This window comes from Arachis stenosperma, chromosome 7 (assembly GCF_014773155.1).
Source record: "Arachis stenosperma cultivar V10309 chromosome 7, arast.V10309.gnm1.PFL2, whole genome shotgun sequence".
NCBI classification, from domain to species: domain Eukaryota; kingdom Viridiplantae; phylum Streptophyta; class Magnoliopsida; order Fabales; family Fabaceae; genus Arachis; species Arachis stenosperma.
The window spans coordinates 78544748-78557130 of NC_080383.1; the positions used below are offsets into that span (position 1 = coordinate 78544748).

The 12383-nt window shown below is 40.6% G+C and overlaps 2 non-coding genes across 2 annotated transcripts; both read right to left on the minus strand.

Annotated features, from left to right (window-relative positions):
• Positions 1 to 4765: 4765 nt before the first annotated feature.
• On the minus strand, positions 4766 to 4873 carry LOC130942680 (small nucleolar RNA R71). Its single transcript, XR_009071243.1, has one exon. It is a non-coding gene; the product is annotated as a small nucleolar RNA R71 (small nucleolar RNA).
• Positions 4874 to 11157: 6284 nt separating this feature from the next.
• LOC130942666 (small nucleolar RNA R71) lies at positions 11158 to 11265 on the minus strand. The gene has a single exon (XR_009071230.1). It is a non-coding gene; the product is annotated as a small nucleolar RNA R71 (small nucleolar RNA).
• Positions 11266 to 12383: the final 1118 nt, after the last annotated feature.

Below are 12383 nucleotides of genomic sequence, written 5' to 3' on the forward strand. Positions count from 1 at the left end.
CAGGATGCTTGAGTACGACTTCCCCCAAAGAGAGCACGATCTCACGGAAAGATCGAACTCAAGCAGGGGCAAAGTCGTACAGGTCGACGTCAGCTAAGAAGAGGTGCAAGTACAATCTCAAAAAGAACAAGCCAAAAGGTTAAGAAAAAACCTTAAAGGCTCAAAAGTGCTTAGCTAAAAGGGATACAACTCCACTCAAAGAAGGCACAATCTCAAACAGGGCTACGTACGTCATCCGAGACTAAAAAGGTTCTATACAAAGAACACTAAAAAGTCATCAGACAAGTCACTAAGAGTCCGGATATCAAGCCGCAAGGATAACTTCACCAAAGCAGAGGGTTGTCAACACAAAAGCAAGGCGTGATCCAGAAGGCAAGGGTAGAAAACCCACACTACTACTCAAAAGAGGACGGACTGTGAAGTACCAAACCTCTAGAAAATCTGCAAAAGATTTCAAAGCAATGAAGAATCAAAGCCAGACAGATGCTTGAGCACGACTTCCAAAGAGATCGAAGCTCTGAAAAACACGATCTCACGAAAAGATCGAACTCAAGCAGGGGCACTGTTCATACCCTGGGTCAAGATGTCCGACCTGGGATGTTTAGCAACAAGCCAACCGACCTCTTCATGTCAGGCTATCCGACCTCTTCTTAAAGAGCTCGGCCAATATCCGACCTCTTCTTAAAGAGCTCGGCCAATATCCGACCTCTTCTTAAAGAGCTCGGCCAATATCCGACCTCTTCTCAAAGAGCTCGGCCAATATCCGACCTCTTCTCAAAGAGCTCGGCCAATATCCGACCTCTTCTCAAAGAGCTCGGCCAATATCCGACCTCTTCTCAAAGAGCTTGGCCAAAACGCCACAGAGGCCCAAGAAGGCCCAAACGAAGGAACACAGCCCAATCCAAAGGCAGCCGAAAGATAAAGGCGGTTCCGTTGAAGATAAGCTGACCTCACCCAAAGATAAGATAAGATAAGATAAGATAAGATAACTGATGAGCGGATAATTTGTACGCTTTTTGGCATTGTTTTTAGTATGTTTTTGGTAGTTTTAGTTGAGTTTTTATTATATTTTTATTAGTTTTTAGTTAAAATTCACTTTTCTGGACTTTACTATGAGTTTGTGTGTTTTTCTGTGATTTCAGGTATTTTCTGGCTGAAATTGAGGGACCTGAGCAAAAATCTGATCCAGAGACTCAAAAGGACTGCAGATGCTGTTGGATTCTGACCTCCCTGCACTCGAAGTGGATTTTCTGGAGCTACAGAAGCCCAATTGGCGCGCTCTCAACGGCGTTGGAAAGTAGACATCCTGGGCTTTCCAGCAATATATAATAGTCCATACTTTGCTCAAGATTTGATGGCCCAAACCGGCGTTCAAAGTCACCTACAGAAATCCCAGCGTTAAACGCCGGAACTGGCACCTAAATGGGAGTTAAACGCCCAAACTGGCACCAAAATGGGAGTTAAACGCCAAGAAGAGTCTCTACACGAAAATTACTTCATTGCTCAGCCCAAGCACACACCAAGTGGGCCCGGAAGTGGATTTTTATGTCATTTACTCACCTTTGTACACCTTAGGCTACTAGTTTTCTATATATAGAACCTTTTACTATTGTATTTTCATCTTTGGATTGTTTTTGATCCTTTGATCATCTTTGGACATCTAGTTCTTAGATCATTGGGAGGCTGGCCTCACGGCCATGCCTAGACCTTATGCTTATGTATTTTCAACGGTGGAGTTTCTACACACCATAGATTAAGGTGTGGAGCTCTGCTGTACCTCGAGTATTAATGCAATTACTATTGTTCTTCCATTCAATTCCACTTGTTCTTTTACCAAGATATCACTTGTTCTTCAACATGATGAAGGTGATGATTGACGCCCATCACCATTCTCACCCATGAACAAGGTGACTGACAACCATTCTTGTTCTACAAGCATCTGAGGCTTAGTGAATATCTCTTGGATTTCTGATTGCACGATGCATGGTTGATCGCCTGACAAACGAGTGCTCGCCTGACAAACGAGCCAGCCATTCCGTGAGATCAGAGTCTTCGTGGTATAGGCAAGAACTGATGGCAGCATTCAAGAGAATCCGGAAGGTCTAACCTTGTCTGTGGTATTCTGAGTAGGATTTAATGACTGAATGACTGTGACGTGCTTCAAACCTGTAACCTACTGGGCGTTAGTGACAGACGCAAAAGAGTTATTCTATTCCGGTAGGGGAGGGAACCAAACCGGTGATTGGCAGTACTGTGACAGAGTGCGTGCATTAGCTTTCACTGCGCGGATGGGAGGTAGCTGCTGACAACAGTGAGACCCTACACGAGCTTGCCATGGAAAGGAGTAAGAAGGATTGGATGCAGACAGTAGGAAAGCAGAGAGACGGAAGGGAAGGCATCTTCATATGCTTGTCTGAAGCTCTTACACCAATGATATACATAAGTATCTCTATCTTTATCTTTATGTTATTTTCGTTTATCACTATACCCATTTGAGTCTGCCTGACTGAGATTTACAAGGTGACCATAGCTTGCTTCATTCCAACAATCTCCGTGGGATCGACCCTTACTCACGTAAGGTATTACTTGGACGACCCAGTGCACTTGCTGGTTAGTTGTGTGAAGTTGTAGTGATCACAATTTCGCGCACCAAGTTTTTGGCGCCGTTGCCGGGGATTGTTCTTGTGTATGGACAACTGAAGGTTCATCTTGTTGCTTAGATTAGGTATTTTTTCTTCAGAGTTCTTAAGAATGAATTCTAGTGTTTCAAGGTGATGTTCTTATCATCACCAAAGCTGATTGATCATCATCAATTTAGCTCTTGAATGCAATGTCCTGCTGAAGCTTAGCTAGCTATGTCTAATTCCTTTAGACTAAAGCTTTAGACTAACATTGCATGATTCCTGGAATTCTCATTAAGAATTTTGATACCTTTATTTTCCTTTTCACTTAATTTTCGAAAAAGCACAAAAAAAAATTTACAAAATCATAAAATCCAAAAATATTTCTTGTTTGAGTCTAGAGTCTCATTTTAAGTTTGGTGTCAATTGCATGTTTCTATTCTTCTTGCATTTTTCGAATTTTTGCATGTGTCTTAATTAATCTTCAAGTTGTTCTTGATGATTTTCTTGTTTTGATCTTTGAATTCTATTGACTTGAGTATTTTGTTGTTTCTCATATGCATTCTCATTTTGTTAGTGTCAGTAGTGTACAAACTGCTAAGTTTGGTGTCTTGCATGCATTGTTATTTGATTTTAGTTGCATTTTGATTATTCCTTATTATTAAAAATCCAAAAATATTTTTAATTTGTGTCTTTTCAAGTCAATAATACAGAGAATTGAAGATTCAGAACATACTGCAGAGGAATTACACAGAAAAAACTGGGCGTTCAAAACGCCCAGTGAAGAAGGACAGACTGGCGTTTAAACGCCAGCCAGGGTGCCTGGTTGGGCGTTTAACGCCCAAAAGGGTAGTAGTTTGGGCGTTAAACGCCAGAATGTGCACCATTCTGGGCGTTTAACGCCAGGATGGCACAAGGGGGAAGATTTTGTTTTCAAAATCAATTTTTTTTCAAGTTTTCAAAGTTTTTCAAAATCAAATCTTTTTCAAATCATATCTTTTCAATCAAATGTTTTCAAAATCAATTTCTTTCCTTTTTCAAAGATACTTACTAACAATTAATGATTTGATTGAACATTTTTTGCCTTTTCTGTTAAGGAAGGTTTTATGTTTGAATCATATCTTTTCTTGTTAGGCAAGTTATTAATTTTTAAAATCATATCTTTTCAAATTGTTTTCAAATCATATCTTTTTAAAATTGTTTTCAAATCATATCTTCTCAATCACATCTTTTTAAAAACCAATCATATCTTCTTAACTACATCTTTTTCAAAATAGTTTTCAATCATATCTTTTTAACTTCTAATTTTAAAATCTTTTTCAAAAATCACTTGATTTCTTTCCCACTCTTATTTTCGAAAATTAATTAGTGTTTTTCAAATATTTTTCAAAATATTTTACTTAATTTTCGAAAATTACTTCCCTTCTTCTCACATCCTTCTGTTTATGGACTAACACTATCTCTTAATGCAAAATTCGAACTCCATCTTCTTTGATAAGTTCAAATTTTCTACTTCTGTCTTCTATTTCTCTTCTTCCTCTGACACCTCAAGGAATCTCTATACTGTGACATAGAGGATTCCATATTTTCTTGTTCTCTTCTCTTTCATATGAGCAGGAACAAAGACAAAGGCATTCTTGTTGAAGCTGACCCTGAACCTGAAAGGACCTTGAAGAAAAAGCTAAGAGAAGCTAAAGCACAACTCTCTTTAAAGGACCTGACCGAATTCTTCAAAGAAGAAGAACCCATGGCAGCCGAAAACAACAACAATGCAAGGAAGGTGCTGGGTGACTTTACTGCACCTACTCCCAACTTCTATGGGAGAAGCATCTCTATCCCTGCCATTGGAGCAAACAACTTTGAGCTTAAGCCTCAATTAGTTTCTCTAATGCGACAGAATTGCAAGTTTCATGGACTTCCAATGGAAGATCCTCATCAGTTTTTAGCTGAGTTCTTGCAAATCTGTGACACAGTCAAGACTAATGGGGTAGACCCTGAGGTCTATAGACTGATGCTATTCCCTTTTGCTGTAAGAGACAGAGCTAGAATATGGTTGGATTCTCAACCTAAAGAAAGCCTGGACTCTTGGGAAAAGCTAGTCAATGCCTTCTTGGCAAAGTTCTTTCCACCTCAAAAAATTGAGTAAGCTTAGAGTGGAAGTCCAAACCTTCAGACAGAAGGATGGAGAATCCCTCTATGAAGCTTGGGAAAGATACAAACAATTAATCAGAAAGTGTCCCTCAGACATGCTTTCTGAATGGAGCATCATAGGTATTTTCTATGATGGTCTCTCTGAACTATCCAAGATGTCCTTGGATAGCTCTGCTGAAGGATCTCTTCATTTGAAGAAGACGCCTACAGAAGCTCAAGAGCTCATTGAAATGGTTGCAAATAACCAATTCATGTACACTTCTGAAAGGAATCCTGTGAACAATGGGACTGGTCAGAAGAAAGGAGTTCTTGAGATTGATGCTCTGAATGCCATACTGGCTCAGAACAAGATATTGACTCAACAAGTCAATTTGATTTCTCAAAGTCTGTCTGGAATGCAAAATGCACCAAACAGTACTAAGGAAGCTTCATCTGAGGAAGAAGCTTATGATCCTGAGAACCCTTCCATGGAAGAGGTGAATTACCTAGGAGAACCCTATGGAAATACCTACAATTCTTCATGGAGAAATCACCCAAATCTCTCATGGAAGAATCAAGAGAGACCTCAACAAGGTTTCAATAAAAATAATGGTGGAAGAAACAGGTTTAGCAATGGCAAGCCTTTTCCATCATCTTCTCAGCAACAGACAGAGAGTTCTAAGCAGAATACTTCTGACTTAGCAACAATGGTCTCTGATCTAATAAAAACCACTCAAAGTTTCATGACTGAAACAAGGTCCTCCATCAGAAATTTGGAAGAACAAGTGGGACAGCTGAGCAAGAAAATTACTGAACTCCCTCCTAGTACTCTTCCAAGTAATACAGAAGAAAATCCAAAAGGAGAGTGCAAAGCCATAGACATGGCCGAATATGGAGAGGAAAGAGAGGAGGAGGACGCCACTAAGGAAGATCTCAGTGGGTGTGTACCAACCTCCTCTGAGTTCCTCAATGAGGAACCATGGGAATCTGAGGCTCAAATTGAGACCATAGAGATTCCATTGGACTTACTTCTGCCATTCATGAGCTCTGATGAGTATTCTTCCTCTGAAGAGGATGAGTATGTCACTGAAGAGCAAGTTGCTAAATACCTTGGAGCAATCATGAAGTTAAATGACAAGTTATTTGGAAATGAGACTTGGGAAGATGAACCTCCCTTGCTCACCAAAGAACTGGATGACTTGTCTAGGCAGAAATTACCTCAAAAGAGACAAGATCCTGGGAAGTGCATGGATGAACCCATCATCCTTGGCAGACCCTTCCTAGCCACAGCAAAGGCTGTGATTGATGTTGATAGAGGAGAGTTGATCATTCAAGTGAATGAAGAATCCTTGGTGTTTAAGGCTCAAGGATATCCCTTTGTCACCATGGAGAGGAAGCTTGAAGAGCTTCCCTCAAATCAGAGACAAATAGAGCCCCCACAGCCAAACTCTAAGTTTGGTGTTGGGAGGCCACAACCAAACTCTAAGTTTGGTGTTGAACCCCCACATTCAAACTCTAAGTTTGGTGTTGGGAGGTTCCAACATTGCTCTGAGTATCTGTGAGGCTCCATGAGAGTCCTCTGTCAAGCTAATGACATTAAAGAAGCGCTTGTTGGGAGGCAACCCAATGTTTTATAGTTAACTATTTTCTTTTGTTATTTTATCTTTTTTGTAGGTTGATGATCATAAGAAGTCACAAAATCCATTGAAAAAGCAAAAACAGAATGAAAAACAGGAAGAAAAACAGCACACCCTGGAGGAAGATGCTGCTGGCGTTCAAACGCCAGTAAGCCTAGCAGTTGGGCGTTTAACGCCCAGTCTGGCACCATTCTGGGCGTTTAACGCCAGAAAGAGGCACCAGACTGGCGTTAAACGCCAGTAAAGGGCAACAACCTGGCGTTAAATACCAGGAATGGGCACCAGCCCGGCGTTTAACGCCAGAATTGGCTCAAAACGTGGATTTTGATGCCATTTGGTGCAGGGATGACTTTTCCTTGACACCTAAGGATCTGTGAACCCCACAGGATCCTCACCAACCCCACCACCCTCTCTTCTTCTTCACCCATTCACCAATCACCTCAATACCTCCTCACCACTCACATCCATCTCATCCATTTCTTCTTCTTCTACTCTCTTCTTTCTTCTTTTGCTCGAGGACGAGCAAACCTTTTAAGTTTGGTGTGGTAAAAGCATTGCTTTTTGTTTTTCCATAACCATTTATGGCATCCAAAGCCGGTTCAACTGAGAAGGCATGACCTCAAGCCCATCACTAAGAAGAAGATGGAGCAAACAAGAGACCCCTCTCATCAAGAAATCCCTGAGATACCTCAAGGGATGCACTTTCCTCCACAAGACTACTGGGAGCAACTGAACACCTCCCTAGAAGAAGTAAGTTCCAACATGGGACAACTAATGGTGGAGCACCAAGAACACTCCATCATCCTCCATGAAATTAGAGAAGATCAAAGAATCATGAGAGAGGAGCAACAAAGACAAGGAAGAGACATTGAGGAGCTCAAGCACTCCATAGGATCTTCAAGAAAAAGAAAGAGCCGCCATCACTAAGGTGGACCCGTTCTTTAATCTCCTTGTTCTTTATTTTTCTATTTTTCGAATTTTAGTGCTTTATGATTATCCATGTTTGTGTCTTATGATCATTAGTGTCTTAGTGTCTATGCCTTAAAGCTATGAATATGAATCCATCACCTTTCTTAAATGAAAACTGTTTTTATCACAAAAGAACAAGAAGTACAGGATTTCAAATTCATCTTTAAAACTAGCTTAATTAGTTTGATGTGGTGACAATACTTGTTGTTTTCTGAATGTATGCTTAAACAGTACATATGTCTTTTGAATTTGTGGTTCATGAATGTTAAAATTGTTGGCTCTTGAAAGAATGATGAAAAAGGAGACATGTTACTGAGGATCTGAAAAATCATAAAAATGATTCTTGAAGCAAGAAAAAGCAGTGAATACAAAAAAAAAAGAGAAAAAGAAGGAGAAAAACGAAAAAAAAAGGGAGAAAGAGAAAAAGAAAAGAAAAAGAAAGAAATAAAGTTGTGATCCAAGGCAAAAAGTGTGCTTAAGAACCCTGGACACCTCTAATTGGGGACTTTAGCAAGCTGAGTCACAATCTGAAAAGGTTCACCCAATTATGTGACTGTGGCATGTATGTATCCGGTGGTAATACTGGAAGACAGAGTGCTTTGGGCCACGGCCAAGACTCAATAAGTAGCTGTGTTCAAGAATCATCATACTTAACTAGGAGAACCAATAACACTATCTGGATTCGGAGTTCCTAAAGAAGCCAATCATTCTGAATTTCAAAGGATAAAGTGAGATGCCAAAACTGTTCGGAGGCAAAAAGCTACTAGTCCCGCTCATCTAATTTGGAGCTTAGTTTCATTGATAATTTGGAGTCTATAGTATATTCTCTTCTTTTTATCTTATTTGATTTTCAGTTGCTTGGGGACAAGCAACAATTTAAGTTTGGTGTTGTGATGAGCGGATAATTTGTACGCTTTTTGGCATTGTTTTTAGTATGTTTTTGGTAGTTTTAGTTGAGTTTTATTATATTTTTATTAGTTTTTAGTTAAAATTCACTTTTCTGGACTTTACTATGAGTTTGTGTGTTTTTCTGTGATTTCAGGTATTTTCTGGCTGAAATTGAGGGACCTGAGCAAAAATCTGATCCAGAGACTCAAAAGGACTGCAGATGCTGTTGGATTCTGACCTCCCTGCACTCGAAGTGGATTTTCTGGAGCTACAGAAGCCCAATTGGCGCGCTCTCAACGGCGTTGGAAAGTAGACATCCTGGCTTTCCAGCAATATATAATAGTCCATACTTTGCCCAAGATTTGATGGCCCAAACCGGCGTTCAAAGTCACCTACAGAAATCCCAGCGTTAAACGCCGGAACTGGCACCTAAATGGGAGTTAAACGCCCAAACTGGCACCAAAATGGGAGTTAAACGCCAAGAAGAGTCTCTACACGAAAATTACTTCATTGCTCAGCCCAAGCACACACCAAGTGGGCCCGGAAGTGGATTTTTATGTCATTTACTCACCTTTGTACACCTTAGGCTACTAGTTTTCTATATATAGAACCTTTTACTATTGTATTTTCATCTTTGGATTGTTTTTGATCCTTTGATCATCTTTGGACATCTAGTTCTTAGATCATTGGGAGGCTGGCCTCACGGCCATGCCTAGACCTTATGCTTATGTATTTTCAACGGTGGAGTTTCTACACACCATAGATTAAGGTGTGGAGCTCTGCTGTACCTCGAGTATTAATGCAATTACTATTGTTCTTCCATTCAATTCCACTTGTTCTTTTACCAAGATATCACTTGTTCTTCAACATGATGAAGGTGATGATTGACGCCCATCACCATTCTCACCCATGAACAAGGTGACTGACAACCATTCTTGTTCTACAAGCATCTGAGGCTTAGTGAATATCTCTTGGATTTCTGATTGCACGATGCATGGTTGATCGCCTGACAAACGAGTGCTCGCCTGACAAACGAGCCATCCATTCCGTGAGATCAGAGTCTTCGTGGTATAGGCAAGAACTGATGGCAGCATTCAAGAGAATCCGGAAGGTCTAACCTTGTCTGTGGTATTCTGAGTAGGATTCAATGACTGAATGACTGTGACGTGCTTCAAACCTGTAACCTACTGGGCGTTAGTGACAGACGCAAAAGAGTTATTCTATTCCGGTAGGGGAGGGAACCAAACCGGTGATTGGCAGTACTGTGACAGAGTGCGTGCATTAGCTTTCACTGCGCGGATGGGAGGTAGCTGCTGACAACAGTGAGACCCTACACGAGCTTGCCATGGAAAGGAGTAAGAAGGATTGGATGAAGACAGTAGGAAAGCAGAGAGACGGAAGGGAAGGCATCTTCATATGCTTGTCTGAAGCTCTTACACCAATGATATACATAAGTATCTCTATCTTTATCTTTATGTTATTTTCGTTTATCACTATACCCATTTGAGTCTGCCTGACTGAGATTTACAAGGTGACCATAGCTTGCTTCATACCAACAATCTCCGTGGGATCGACCCTTACTCACGTAAGGTATTACTTGGACGACCCAGTGCACTTGCTGGTTAGTTGTGTGAAGTTGTAGTGATCACAATTTCGCGCACCAATAACTAACTTATCTTATCTAAGAAGGTCACTTCTCACCATTATAAATACACTGGAGCACCCAGGTATAACTCATACTCTGATTCTACATAAAACCTGTTTAATACCCATGCTAACTTAAGCATCGGAGTCTCTTGCAGGTACCCCCCACCCTCCGGTGACGAAGGATCAGCAGTGCAACCAGTCCAACAAGTCGGACGCGGCGGCTCCGACCACCATCAACAAGTCGGACACAACAGCTCCGACCAGCACAGAAGATCTCATCCGAGATCGACCTACAGTTTCAGGTTACCCTCGGAACATCTTTTAAAATTGTTTTCAATCATATCTTCTCAATCACAATTTTTTTAAAAAACCAATCATATCCTCTCAATCACATCTTTTTCAAAATAGTTTTCAATCAAATCTTTTTGACTTCTAATTTCAAAATCTTTTTCAAAAATCACTTGATTTCAGTTCCACTTTCAATTTTCAAAAATTATCAACATCTTTTTAATTGAATTTTCGAAAATTCTCTTCCTTCCTTCCCACATCCTTCTATTTATGGAGTACTACTCCTTTTCAATGCACAATTCGAACCTTATCTAATTAAAGTTCGAATTCTTCTTCTCCTTCTTCTTTCTATTTTTCTTTTCCTCTATCACCTCAAGGAATCTCTATACTGTGACATAGAGGATTCCATATTTTCTTGTTCTCTTCTCTTTCATATGAGCAGGAGCAGAGACAAAGGCATTCTTGTTGAAGCTGATCCTGAACCTGAAAGGACCTTGAAGAGAAAGCTAAGAGAAGCCAAAGCACAACTCTCTTTAGAGGACCTGACCGAATTCTTCAAAGAAGAAGAAGACATGACAGCCGAAAACAACAATAATGCAAACAATGCAAGGAAGGTGCTGGGTGACTTTACTGCACCTACTCCCGACTTCTATGGGAGAAGCATCTCTATCCCTGCCATTGGAGCAAACAACTTTGAGCTTAAGCCTCAATTAGTTTCTCTAATGCAACAGAATTGCAAATTCCATGGACTTCCAATGGAAGATCCTCATCAGTTCTTAGCTGAATTCTTGCAAATCTGTGACACAGTCAAGACTAATGGGGTAGACCCTGAGGTCTATAGACTGATGCTATTCCCTTTTGCTGTAAGAGACAGAGCTAGAATATGGTTGGACTCTCAACCTAAAGAAAGCCTGGACTCTTGGGAAAAGCTAGTCAATGCCTTCTTGGCAAAGTTCTTTCCACCACAAAGATGGAGTAAGCTTAGAGTGGAGGTCCAAACCTTCAGACAGAAGGATGGAGAATCCCTCTATGAAGCTTGGGAAAGATACAAACAATTGATCAGAAAATGTCCTTCTGACATGCTTTCTGAATGGAGCATCATAGGTATTTTCTATGATGGTCTCTCTGAACTATCCAAGATGTCTTTGGATAGCTCTGCTGGAGGATCTCTTCATTTGAAGAAGACGCCTACAGAGGCTCAAGAGCTAATTGAAATGGTTGCAAATAACCAATTCATGTACACTTCTGAACGGAATCCTGTGAACAATGGGACTAGTCAGAAGAAAGGAGTTCTTGAGATTGACACTCTGAATGCCATACTGGCTCAGAACAAGATATTGACTCAACAAGTCAATTTAATTTCTCAAAGTCTGTCTGGAATGCAAAATGCACCTGGCAGTACTAAGGAAGCTTCATCTGAGGAAGAAGCTTATGATCCTGAGAACCCTTCAATGGAAGAGGTGAATTACCTAGGAGAACCCTATGGAAACACCTATAATTCTTCATGGAGAAATCACCCAAATTTCTCATGGAAGAATCAAGAGAGACCTCAACAAGGTTTCAATAACAATAATGGTGGAAGAAACAGAATTGGTATTAACAAGCCTTTTCCATCATCTTCTCAGCAACAGACAGAGAGTTCTAAGCAGAATACCTCTGACTTAGCAACAATGGTCTCTGATCTAATCAAAACCACTCAAAGTTTCATGAATGAAACAAGGTCCTCCATCAGAAATTTGGAAGGACAAGTGGGACAGCTGAGCAAGAAAATTACTGAACTCCCTCCTAGTACTCTCCCAAGTAATACAGAAGAAAATCCAAAAGGAGAGTGCAAAGCCATAACCATGGCCGAATATGGAGAGGAAAGAGAGGAGGTGGACGCCACTGAGGAAGACCTCAATGGGCGTGCACCAACCTCCTTTGAGTTCCCCAATGAGGAACCATGGGAATCTGAGGCTCAAGATGAGACCATAGAGATTCCATTGGATTTACTTCTGCCTTTCATGAGCTCTGATGAGTATTCTTCCTCTGAAGAGGATGAGTATATCACTGAAGAGCAAGTTGCTAAATATCTTGGAGCAATCATGAAGCTAAATGACAAGCTATTTGGAAATGAGACTTGGGAAGATGAATCTCCCTTGCTCACCAAAGAACTGGATGACTTGTCTAGGCAGAAATTACCTCAAAAGAGACAAGATCCTGG